Below are 12,523 nucleotides of genomic sequence, written 5' to 3' on the forward strand. Positions count from 1 at the left end.
TGGTATGCATATTTAACTTATATTAGATTACAGAAGAAATATATGGGAACATTGTTCTTTGCATTATTAATTATTTTAATGCAATGTCATAAAAGTAATATAAAGTCTTTTAATTTTTTTCCAGCAACATAAAATTTTATTTTATTAAATTATATGTATGTTTGTTTTTTCATTAATATCTATATACATTAACATACGGAGAGATTTTTCTCTTGGAATTTTTATCCCGAAAATCACGATAATTGTGGGACAATATAGTATTGGTGAATTTCATAAAATTTTCTTTGATTAATATTTATCACAATAAAAATATTAATGTGGACATAATAAAATTAATCGAATATATTTTATATCTTATTATAATAGATATTAATATTTTTTATTGTGATAAATATTAATCAGAGAAACTCTTATAAAATTCTTCCAATACTATATTGTCCCACGATTACTATGATTTTCAGGATAAATTCTAAGAGAAAATTCTCTCTGTGTACATTTATAAAATCTAGTCGGATCTGTTTAAATCGGCGAATAAAAACATGCGGAGCAAATGGCAGATTAAATTAATTCTAAAGCAAACAACACATTCTTTATCATATATATGCTTTTCTATACGCGAAATATCTCTTTTTTTCGAGCATTTTATATTTTACATTTTCGGTAATTACAAGAAAGCGAACCATGCTAATTGTGTCTTGTCTTATGATAATGTACAAATTTCAGATGCAAGATTAGATAAAATTTCAATTAAAATGAATCATATATATAATTTGAACTCACATATAGAAAAAAATTATTAAATTAAAAATTAATTGAAATTTTCCATGCACAATGTAAAGATCTGTTGAGGAGAATTAGACATTCTTGGACGACTTCCTTATTCGCAAATAAGTGTGGATGCAGGTTGCGGCGTTTACCTGCGAAGATAGTAAGAAGACTTTCCGTCTTCACCGATAATCGAAAGCGTATGGGGGAGTTCGAGCCCGAGACGAATCGATGATCCCCTCGTTGTTCGATCGCGCATACGTTCCGCGTGCACGGGATGCAATTGTGCAAAGGTAACGATCGGTTTTCTTTTCTCTGATGGTATGCCGCGCACACAGAGAAGGCGCATTCTGAGCGCACCCACCAGAGTACCATCGACCAGCATCGGCCAGCTCGAACGGGGACAAAGCCGCGATCTATAGGGTGTCCCACCACTGTGTACCGGATATGTGCTTTCGGTTATACATTTTCGAAAATTATAATTCTTTATAGCCTTAAGAGCCGAGAATACATTGCGCAATTATTTTGTTCGATCAATATTGACAAGCTTTGAATATTAATCCTTGGAATTGTATATGGATGATGGTGAAGCCTTATTTTTTATTAATAGTGGTTAAATTGACAATAAAAAAATAATAGATCTTCTAATGATGCTTGATTGAATTACATAATCTGTTGATGAATTATGTATAGCTCTGAGTAATTAAATATCGAGATTTTGTAAATGAGCGCGACTTGAATTTATTATATAAGGATTACGATTCTAATTGAAAGTCTTTAACATTAAAAATGATGACTATCGTGATACCACGACATCGCAGTTTGTTGCGAAATATATAATCGAAAGGACACCCTATATAAATCTACGGTAACACTATGCCGGGTGAGATCGCTATTGCCGTCGCAGGAGAGAGAACGTGGATGATCGCGATAAAGAAACAATCGAACTGTGTCCCGCCCACGAATCCGCCAACATTCAATTGTATCTTCTATACTCCGACCCCGTCGTTGTTCCTCTATGTCGGCTCGCTCTCCTTCTCTAATCGAACGTTTCGTAGCATTCCGAGCGATGTAACATCTGTGTAACACTCGTCATCAGAGACGAGACGAGTCGATCGACGTTTGCCTCGAAAGAGATCCTTCGAATCAAACGTCCTGAATCGCTCCTCAAAGTCATTGATTCGTCTGGCGAACCCGAGGACAGAAAATATGAAAGATAATCTTTTAGAAGCCTATGATCATTCTAAATTCTAAGAACTGAGAGTTCTCGATAATCGTTCGAAATGTTCGAGATATTGGAATTTAATTATTTAATGAGAAGAATTTTATTGCAAAAAATAATAGATAAAATATTACAATAAATGATTGTGTCTAATAAAGATTATTTGATGTAAAAATACTTTAGCAAATTTACTCGGATTTACATTATTTTACTCGGATACCTAAATAGCTTGATCTAGAAGCGATCGTAATAAGTATGTAGAATAGATCGTAGAAATTTTGTGGCCATTTAATGATACGAACAAATACGCGTCGTGTTGCATAACGAAAAAATATTTTGTGCATTGTTGCAAAACGGCGCTCTTCCAATCCTGGGAATATGATAGCGAGATAATCTCGACCCACCCCGAAATTGAATGCTCGTAATATTGCTTTTCCCGCGCTCTTGATTCGCGCCTTGAGAACACCTTCGCGTACGATAACAATAACGATCGATTATCGAGAGGCACGGTTATTCAATCGCAAAGATATCTTGACCCTCTGCAGAGACAAAATGCTTTTCTTCGAAAAAAAATCTCAAGAAGGTTCTATGATTTCTCTCATCAAAAATTATTAAACGAAAGTGATACCATTTTTTTTCTTGCTTTTATTTATCATATATTGTACATAATAACTGTTTTTAAAAAATTTATTTAACTTTTATGTTTTAAAATAAAATGAAAATTTAAAAATAGTCTTATTAATTCTTAATTGTTTAAATTTAACCTTAGAAAACGAACAATTCGATATATTACTTTGCAGTTTCGCATTTTGCTGCAGAGAGTTAACGGTACGTGATGTTTAAAAGAAAGCGGCGGATCCGCTATGTCGCATCCTTTGTTCCTAATCACGAAGTAAGGAAGTTCGTCCGGAACGTGCACAGCCAGAGTTGCTCTTCTTTCTCGACGAGTCTTCTTGTTCTTGCACGGCATTTGTCGCGCAAAATTAGTGCCCGTCGAAAAATAAACACGACTAAGCTCTCTTCTCAGGCCACGATTACTGACCCGATAAAACCGTTCGTGTTGTTCGCAACATTGTCCGCAACGTGACCACCCGCTAGAAGTAAAACCCTTCCTTCGGAAGTTTTGGATGCTACGCGAAATCTTTGCTTCTTGTACGCAGCATCCTCGTGTCCCGTCAAACAGAATTATCCGAAACTTTTGAGATTTTGCAATTGCTCGGAAAAAAGAAATAGGGTGTCGGAATATATATAGAAACTTTTAACCCCGTTACCCACTTTTCTTTTCGTTCTTTTCAACACAGGATCTTTAATCTTGCCATTTCGAATACACTATGAATTTTTTACCAGAATGCAAATTTAAAATTATATTTTGTGACGATGCGTTCTGGAAGAATAAATTTATTCTGTTTTATAGAAGTTTTCTAAAGACATTATTATGCTATAAAACTTTAAATCTGTATAACAAAAAAAATAATATTATAAAAATGTATAAGAAATAATGCAACATTATTCTAAAGCAAATATATAGAAAGAAAAATGATATTTTCCTTGTACTTAAATATCTGCTATTTTTTTGGAAGACACAACAAAACATTTTTTTAGTTCTTTCAAAATTAATTAACGATTTTTTGTTAATTTGTTAATTAATTTTGAAAGAACTAAAAATTTTGTATTTTATATTAATAGTATCGTAAGTAATTAATGAGTTTTAAAAGCACAAATTACAAAAATTTATAATATAAAATGATCAAATCCTACACGAATGTTACCGTGTACGTTTCCATAAAAATACTTTATGCATCTTTATCATTCTATACTTCCTGAAAAAATTTGAATGCGAAATTCTTGTCTCAAAAAAAAAAAAAAAAAAAAAAAAAATTACACGAGCTTTTTCGAGAATCATTTCTTAGATAAAATCCCCTCTATGCGCTTCGATGGCAGAAGGTGGTTGCATGCGCGCGACTTCTGGGATTTCGCAAGCGCTCGACGGCACTCTCCGAGGCCGGGATAAGGAGAAACACCTGAGAAGATACAGGTGAAATCGAGAGAGAGAGAGAAAAAGAGAGAAAGAGTATATATATATATTGCTTCGCGGTTCGGAGAGGGTCGGCGAAGCTCCGCAACGACCCGAAGATAGAGGCTATATTAGTTGATAGAGCGGAGAAGAGTGTTCGCTAAGACTAGACAGTGAGAGGAGAAAGAGAGAGAACGGAGAATATGGGATCACCCGGGGTTAGGGTTCGCGATGCTGCGCCCACGTATCCATTGTCTCAGCTTTCGTGCTCCGGGAAAAAGGACGCGATTTGCCTACGGTGTATAGAGCCCGCCGACCCTTTCTCACCCGCGGGATGCACCGTTTCCTTGAGAGAAAGGTGCACTAGCGGCGCGACGATCAATAAGAATCAGTGTTGTGTTTAGATGATTTGAAAATTAGCTAGATAAAGATGAGATCAAAATTTGTAAATTTATCTTAGGTAAAATGAAGATAATTTTGTTTGAAATATATCTAGATAAAAGATCAAATTTAAATTATATGGCGATTCATCTAGATATTTTCTAGATAATTATTTTTACCACTGCTTACATGTAAGCAGAGGTACAAAAAAATGTAAATTATAAAAGGGATATAAAAATACATGTATTGTATATTCGTATTTTTAATTTATAAATTTGTATCGCTTACTGCTTAAGTTCTACTAGAGATGTGCGAATCAAGATTTTCTAATTCGAATCGAATCGAATCGAATTTGCAAAAAAAACAACTCGAATCGAATCGAATTGAATCGACAAAAATATCGCCGAATCGAATCGAATCATCCATATTTTGAATTCGAATCGAATCAACGCGTATAGAATTAAACGATAGAATTAAACGGGTTTTAAGTCTTCTTACGCGGTTCTTTGATTCGAATTCGAATTGCAGTGATTCGACGTTATCGAATCTTTCGATTTCGAACTACATCGATTCGAATTCGAATAATTCGCACATCTCTAAGTTCTACCACTTAAGTTAAGTATTTTTATGTGCTACGATTCTAAACCAAAATGATCTGAAAATTATTCTAGATAATTTAGTAAAGATAATATTTTTTTTCATCTAAGATGCAGATGATACATATTTTTATTATCCATATAAAGATAAGATGACGCCAAAGTTTCATCTAGATGATTATCTATATAATTTTATTTAGAACAGCAAACACTGTCAATAAGAATACATAGCTATATTGTATACATATATACATCCATACATGTGTGTATATAGATTACTGATATTTTAATTACTAATTGATAAAGTCGTGATTACGAAAGTTCATTTAATTCTTATGCGATCGATCTGTGCTTCCAGTCTCCATTTAAAAAAGTTTTGTATTTTAATGACTTTGTAAAATATATATGTATACACTCTGGCACTCTAGCACATTGTAGGACACATGTCTCGAATTTGAAACTTGTCTTAGCAACTACTTCAGTCGAAATCAGAAAAAGCTTTTTAATATTAAAGATTACAGAGTGACGAGTTGAGCTTCAATATTGCTAATTGATAATGAAACTCTTTCAAATTGATCATTCATCAGTAATTATATTTTAAGATAATTAAGTTATTTTTTTTTATGTTTGTATTTAGAATATTTTGCGTAGTCACTATATTATTATATTTGTTGTCGAAATTGTTATAAAGTATTACACATTGTTATATTAGTCTGCTGACAAATAATAAAGTACAAACTAAACATTTCAGGAACGATATCGTGAGAACCATTGCTTTTTTGCACACGTAATGTATTGAATAGAGAATACGCTTTTTTCTCTTTTTTTTAACGGGTTGTCGGAGCTGACGAAATGCGTTCTAATCTCGTTAGATTGAATGACGTCAGGCTCCATCCTCTCGCATATTTCCAATTTGTAGGCACCAGGGACGATTAGACATCGTTTATCGATGATTTTTTTGTTGCGCACGAAACGAGGCGAGATGAGCACCGATCGTTTCTTGTAACGATGTAACCAATGTTGCAAATATGCGCGCGATGCATCTATCAAATCTCGGAGATCACAATAATCGTCACTTACGCTTTTCATGTGATTTTGAGATTATACGATTCCTAATTGCGGTCTCTATCAATCTTATTGCTTGATTCGTATAGAAAGTATAGAGAAAGCTGATATTCCCCCTTTTCCTTTAAGTAATATCCAACGATCTATCTATTGTATTCTAGAGTAACTGCTTTGTCAGAATGATCGGTTAGAAAGACATTGCCAGATAATGCAACATTTTTGTTAAATGTGAATATTATTCTTGATTCGTAATACAAAGTTGAAAATTTATGAATATTATGAATATTCATAAATTTATGTGCAAGAGAAAATTAATATGTATTACATTATATAACAAATATATACATATTTTACATATAGATATATGTAAAAAAGTTGATTCGCGGTAATCATTTATTCAGAATCTCTTAATATTGTATAGTATTGCATTATATATGAGACATATCTATAATATATATATATATATGTAAAAAGCTTCATTATTTCATTGATGACTTACTCAATATTTCATTGACTTATTGACTTATTGCATTACATGTAACTTGACATTAAATTAAAACAACTAACGACATCCGGTGACTTGTTAGTAGTATCGTCAAAGCAATGTCATACACCGTTCCAGTGCATAATTTGTTTCAAGAGCATGACATATTTTATTTTTTTTATTCCATATAAATTTATCCACTATCCTAATACGATAAATTATCATAGAATTTATGGTATTGGAAGAATTTTATTTTATTTACACCGCAATAAAAAATATTGATATTCATAATGAGATATAAAATATATGTTCAATTAATTTAATATCTTATTATGAATATTAATTTTACTATATACATACATGATTTTCAGGCTAAATTCTAAGAGAAAATTCTCTCTGTTTATGTACATATGAATATTTGATAAAAAAGCTGGACATTCTGGATGAGTCGCGAACGATTTGATCGGTGTACATTTAGCGGTATCGCGCACGTCATCGCGATTCGTCTCGCGTTATTAACGATAACGACGACAATGGATTTTAGATGAATGGAGTGCAAGGGAATCTGATGACTCCATATAGACGTCGTCTGTTTCCGGGTGGCGGCCACCAACGTCGCGCACGACTTTTCTCCCGATGGTTCCCACCTACCGTGGTCGTAGCGAGGTCGAGTCGCCTTTAAATGTATCGCTGTCACCGTTCTTTAACAATCGTACCGTACTACCGTGCTTGTAATTAGACACGATATTCGTATTAGCGAAATCGAGGCAAGCGACGACGAGAGAATTGAGGCCACGTGTTTCCCTCCTAACGAGATTTTTATGTCCGCAGGATCATCAATTAATATAAAAAATATAGTATTAATCAAAATTCCTTGAAATTACAAATGCGCAGAATATATTCAGAATTTTTAAATGTCTTTTATGTACATATATAATATATATTCAGTGACATTTATTTAATAAATATAATATTATTCTGTATTTTAGAAAGTAATAGAATCTAAAAAAAGAAAAATTGTCACATTTGCCTACCGATTTTCCCTTTCATTTCGCATTCGGAGGATAATTATTCTGCCAACGATAGAGCACGCTCATTAGAGCTAAGACTTTCTACTTCCTCGGGAATGCAATATTTTGAACAATCAATGCGTTTGTGTACGTACCACGCGGAAACTGGTCAATGTCAATAACGATTTACGCGCGTGGGAGTATTTCTCTTCTCCGGAATATCTCCGGAGCGTTGTCGGCGCACTCGATCTCGCCGTGCGGTACGCCTATCATCAATGTACTTACGTAAATTTTAAAGAGTTATAGACGTCGAAAGTACACCTCTCCGATGACGTTAGTCCTCGGAAAGAAAGAACCGTTAGGTCTCTAGCGCGAACGATCATGCTTCGCCCGCCGTCGACGCGACTTTGCGTTCCGCCCTCTTTCGTTGCGCTTAATTCCCGAACGATCTATTGTCTTCTCTCGAAGCATCGAGACAGTCACGACTAATCGAGCCCTAATCGATTTTATTCGTCCAATCCTTATTTTACGATTCTAAGAAAAAAATTTCTGGACAGCTACTTTATATGCAATATATTAATTAAGTAATTAAAATTCTATGATATTAATCTGTTATTGTACATAATGATTTGCAAACATGTAAAACATCAACAAGGAAAATTGCAAAATATTATACGTATACGTATAATTAGATATTTATAGGTTTCTGAGTTGTATCGTTTTTTTGAATAATTTCGAAGTTACGTAAACTATCACTTGCTCAGGCGCGTGAGAATTGCAATATATACTAGAATCGTAGTATAAGCATATAAATTTGTAAACGTCGCAATTACATAATATCTTAACATATTTTGCAGCTTTATTCGCGCGCATTTTGTTCGCAAGTGCGTTCATGTTATCTCCATGATCGGAGAATTAAATTTTGGCGGGTCTGAGCACGCAATTAAAAACAAGGACACTTGTTTAGGTTGAGAAATTAGCGAATTATTCGGAAATTCGTCCTTCCTTGCTTGAGTCGTTTCGTGCTCGTTTGCATGAACGAAATTTGTCGGCGATACAAATAATTCACCGTACAATGTCGACATAATCGTCGACAGTATAGCTACATCGAGTCAATTATCTTAATATTTTACATTAAAATAATATATATATTATATTCTAATTCGGCTTAAATATTTCTAGAAATAATCATTGAAATAATCAATTCATATGTACGTATATTCATATTAATTTGGCTTAATATCGCAGTAATTCGTAAATATCAACGAAGATTAGTAAAATATAATTTTAATGAACGAGTAACTTAAAATGTAGATAACATTTAAAAAAACATTATTTATATAGACATTGATATATTTAGAACGAGTATAATAAGCGCAATTTATTAATATTAATTATTTTATAAAATTATCATTATTATAGCCACATATTTACGAAAAGAACAAATATAAATAAAAATTGGCTTCTAAAAACTTTTAAAAAATGTACATATTATTTATTTATAACTTGTTTAAATTATTATGTATTATATTATATTACCAAAATTAAATTATTATGTATTATACACTGAAAAAAATTTATTTAATTCTAATAAGTATTTATTTCAATACTGCCAAATAAATCATTTATTTGCAACTATATAATAATATTGATTAAATATTTATTAATTTAATAATTTTTTTCAGTGCATTGTATTGGCAAGATTAAATTTTATTTTAAATTATCAGTCAATTATATTCGCATTAAATTTCTGTGAGAAATATTTCGTACTTTTAGATCTTTTATATAATTATTATAATCGAGGATAGTCATTATATTGCGCAATTGTGCATGGTGAAATGATAAGTAGCAGCGGCCGCGTTAACGCGGACAGGTTCATTTCCTTCTCGTTCTCCGACAGGAGAAACACGAATCAATCATCGGCCGAGCTAATCCTTCCTCTTCCACTGACATCCTTCTCCGTTCTAATCATTCACACGGCGATCAGCTGCGCTGCGTCTAATTTAATCATGTCTCTTTTCGCTCGGCAAGAACTTTGATATTACAAACAGCACTCTTTTCCTGCTTACACATAACAATTAACATAATCTATAATGCATTCGGACTGATAATTATTTCGAAGTAAAATCACAAGAGCGTTAACGAGATAATGCATATTATCCGCGAAAGCTATTATTTATTAATAATTTCAAGAAAACGAGTTTAATTTTAAATATTTATTAAAAAATTTAATTTTAATGTAAATATATCGCTATAATCTAGATATATGTTTGTGTGTTACAGATCGCAGTGTATTACAACCCCTGCGCATCGTGTGTTGGTGAGTCGAATAATAATTTATTTTCAATTTTAGAGATAATGGATTTTGTGAAAAACGTATAATATATATGTATAAAATCTGAAATAAAAAATTAGAGGAGAACAAAAAAATAAAAGCTTTTCTGATAATTATTACTATGTAAAAACTTGCATTTGTAATAATAAAAATACAATAGTACAGTATTTATTTTTATCACGAATAATTGATATTTAAATTTGTTATTTACTCTGTGTAGTTATATATTTTATAGAGAAATTTGGAGAAGTTAAAATTACAAGAATGTTATACATAGATAAATATTATATATCTCACAACTCCATTGTCTTAAAATGAATAGGATGGACGAGATTAATAAACGTAAATTTAATCTCCTGCATGGATGTATATAAAAATTAGTTTTCATATACAAGCGCATACACAAATCTAAAGAAATAAAAATATTATATTATATATTACACTTTTCGCTAATCACAGAAAGGATTTTTAGAGAATATAATTTTAAAAGATTAAAATAATTTATTAGTACGTAGAATATCTTTTTAAAAATTGTCGCTATAAAATAATTATCAGAAATCTTATTGTATTATTTTTAAATAACATTTTCCATAATTAAAAAAATTTCAAATATTTATGACAATTATTCACATTTTTAATAATTACGAAAGTTTAGTACTTTATTGATCGACATATTTATATGAATCATGATTTTAAATTTCAATAGACATTTATAAATAAGGCAAAAAGTAGTAGAGGTCAATCGGTAAAAGTCAGGTGTATCAATTTCCATTTATCAGTTCGCAAAACAATTTGCTTTCATTCATTTGATTTAATGAGCGCTTGAGAATTCATAATCTCGCTGCTGCAGACTAATAGACTTTAATTATCTCTTTAGAAAGTACGGTAAGTGAATATTATCATTGTGTAATATAAGTCAATCATGAATCGCTATATATGAAAATTTAAGTAGTCTAGTTGCATATTAAAATGTCAAAATTTATTTTGACATCAATATACTAAATCACCCAATCTTTACGCTAAACGCCGCGGTAATAGAGACACACAAAACTGATGAATTAACATGAATTAATCGGCGTTAGCGAGAGGGCATTTTAACACCCGTGAATGAATTTGCATTCTTCTCCGGGGAAGAAACCCGAAGCCAACCTCTTCCACAGCCGGGCCCCTTCCTTTGCGCTCTCCTCGCGTCTCTCTCTTCTAATCGCTCACGCAGTAATCGGTTGTGTCCCACTTAACTTGGATAGCGTGGGATAGGCCCTTGGGAGATGATAATTACACGTCGCGCGGCACTACGGGTCGACCTACAGGAATGCCGGCACGACCGTATCGTACTGTATGTTACGGCCGTGCACTCTCACCGGTACTCTTCGGCCTCGCCTCTCTCTCTCTCTATTTTGTTCTGGTCACTATTTCTTCTTCTCACAACGTGTCTTTCCGCGTTTACGTTAGAGTAGCGACCGGTGTCCTCGCTGCCACGCGAAGTACCGGGGTCGAATGAGCTGGCGCGACCTCCGGTATCGCACCATCTTCGCGATTAGCAGGCGTGGAGACGCGACGAAAGTGATTTTGTGGTTCCGCTAGCTGGTGCTGGAATGAGAGGCACGAAAGTGAATTCTTTGCCGTTACTCGATTATTCTCCGATCAGATTGCATCGGGGATATCAAACCAATTATTGATTATATATAGTCGTAGAAATAATATAATTATATAGGGATGTGTTATACACAGTATTGTGCGAAGCCTAGAGTACATAGGATTTAGTTAAATATTTTTATATTTTGTTACAGAACAAAATTATAATTAATTATTTTTTAAATATAATTGGACAGCTTTATTTTACAAATTTTGACATAGTAACTTTAACTATTTGATAATCAATTGAAAATTTGTCTAAAATCAAATTTGAAATAAATTAGAAAGCAAAGAACTATTGTATTTATCTCTCTTTCTCTTCTCTAGCATCTAAAATTGCAATGTAATTAAGTCATAAAAACTTTGATTCTAGATTTGTATTTAAATACTGTCAAAATTTCCACAAATTGGTTCTAAAAGTAACTTCTAAAGTCTTTTTTTGCAACGTGCAGCTTATATATATCCACATTTGAGTTAATCACATTTATTTACAATTGTACGAACAACAGGTTATCTATATGATAAAAGAAGATAGCATTTCTCCTTTTTTTGCCAATAGCGAAAACATCGTTAATTGCACTTCCACCATTTGTACGGCGAAGTAAAAGAAGCAAAACACGCAAATTAATGAAGACAGTAACAAATGTCCCATCTACCACGCGTCGAAATCACTTGCGTCTTGCTTCGCGATTATCCCGTCAATCTCGCGCTCGCTGGGGTGAACAATTCTCATAATCGACTTCGATTTTTTCTCAATATTAGTTTGGGATATATTCAACATTAAACTGTTGTACGAAAATACCTATAAGTTTTATTATTCACCGTTACATCAATAATACCGCATAAAAGAAAGATGCTTTTAAGTTGGTGAACTCAGGACGATGTTTCTTATCACGAATTAATTTTATCATTTTTTTTGGTCCTGCAAATTTAATTATTTTTTTGATATCTTTATTTCACAATGATCTTCTTTTATAAAAATTTTCTGAGAGATATGGTATTTATACTATATTCTC

This window comes from Nylanderia fulva, unplaced genomic scaffold (genome assembly GCF_048542155.1).
Source record: "Nylanderia fulva isolate GAGA-0341 unplaced genomic scaffold, ASM4854215v1 Scaffold13, whole genome shotgun sequence".
NCBI classification, from domain to species: domain Eukaryota; kingdom Metazoa; phylum Arthropoda; class Insecta; order Hymenoptera; family Formicidae; genus Nylanderia; species Nylanderia fulva.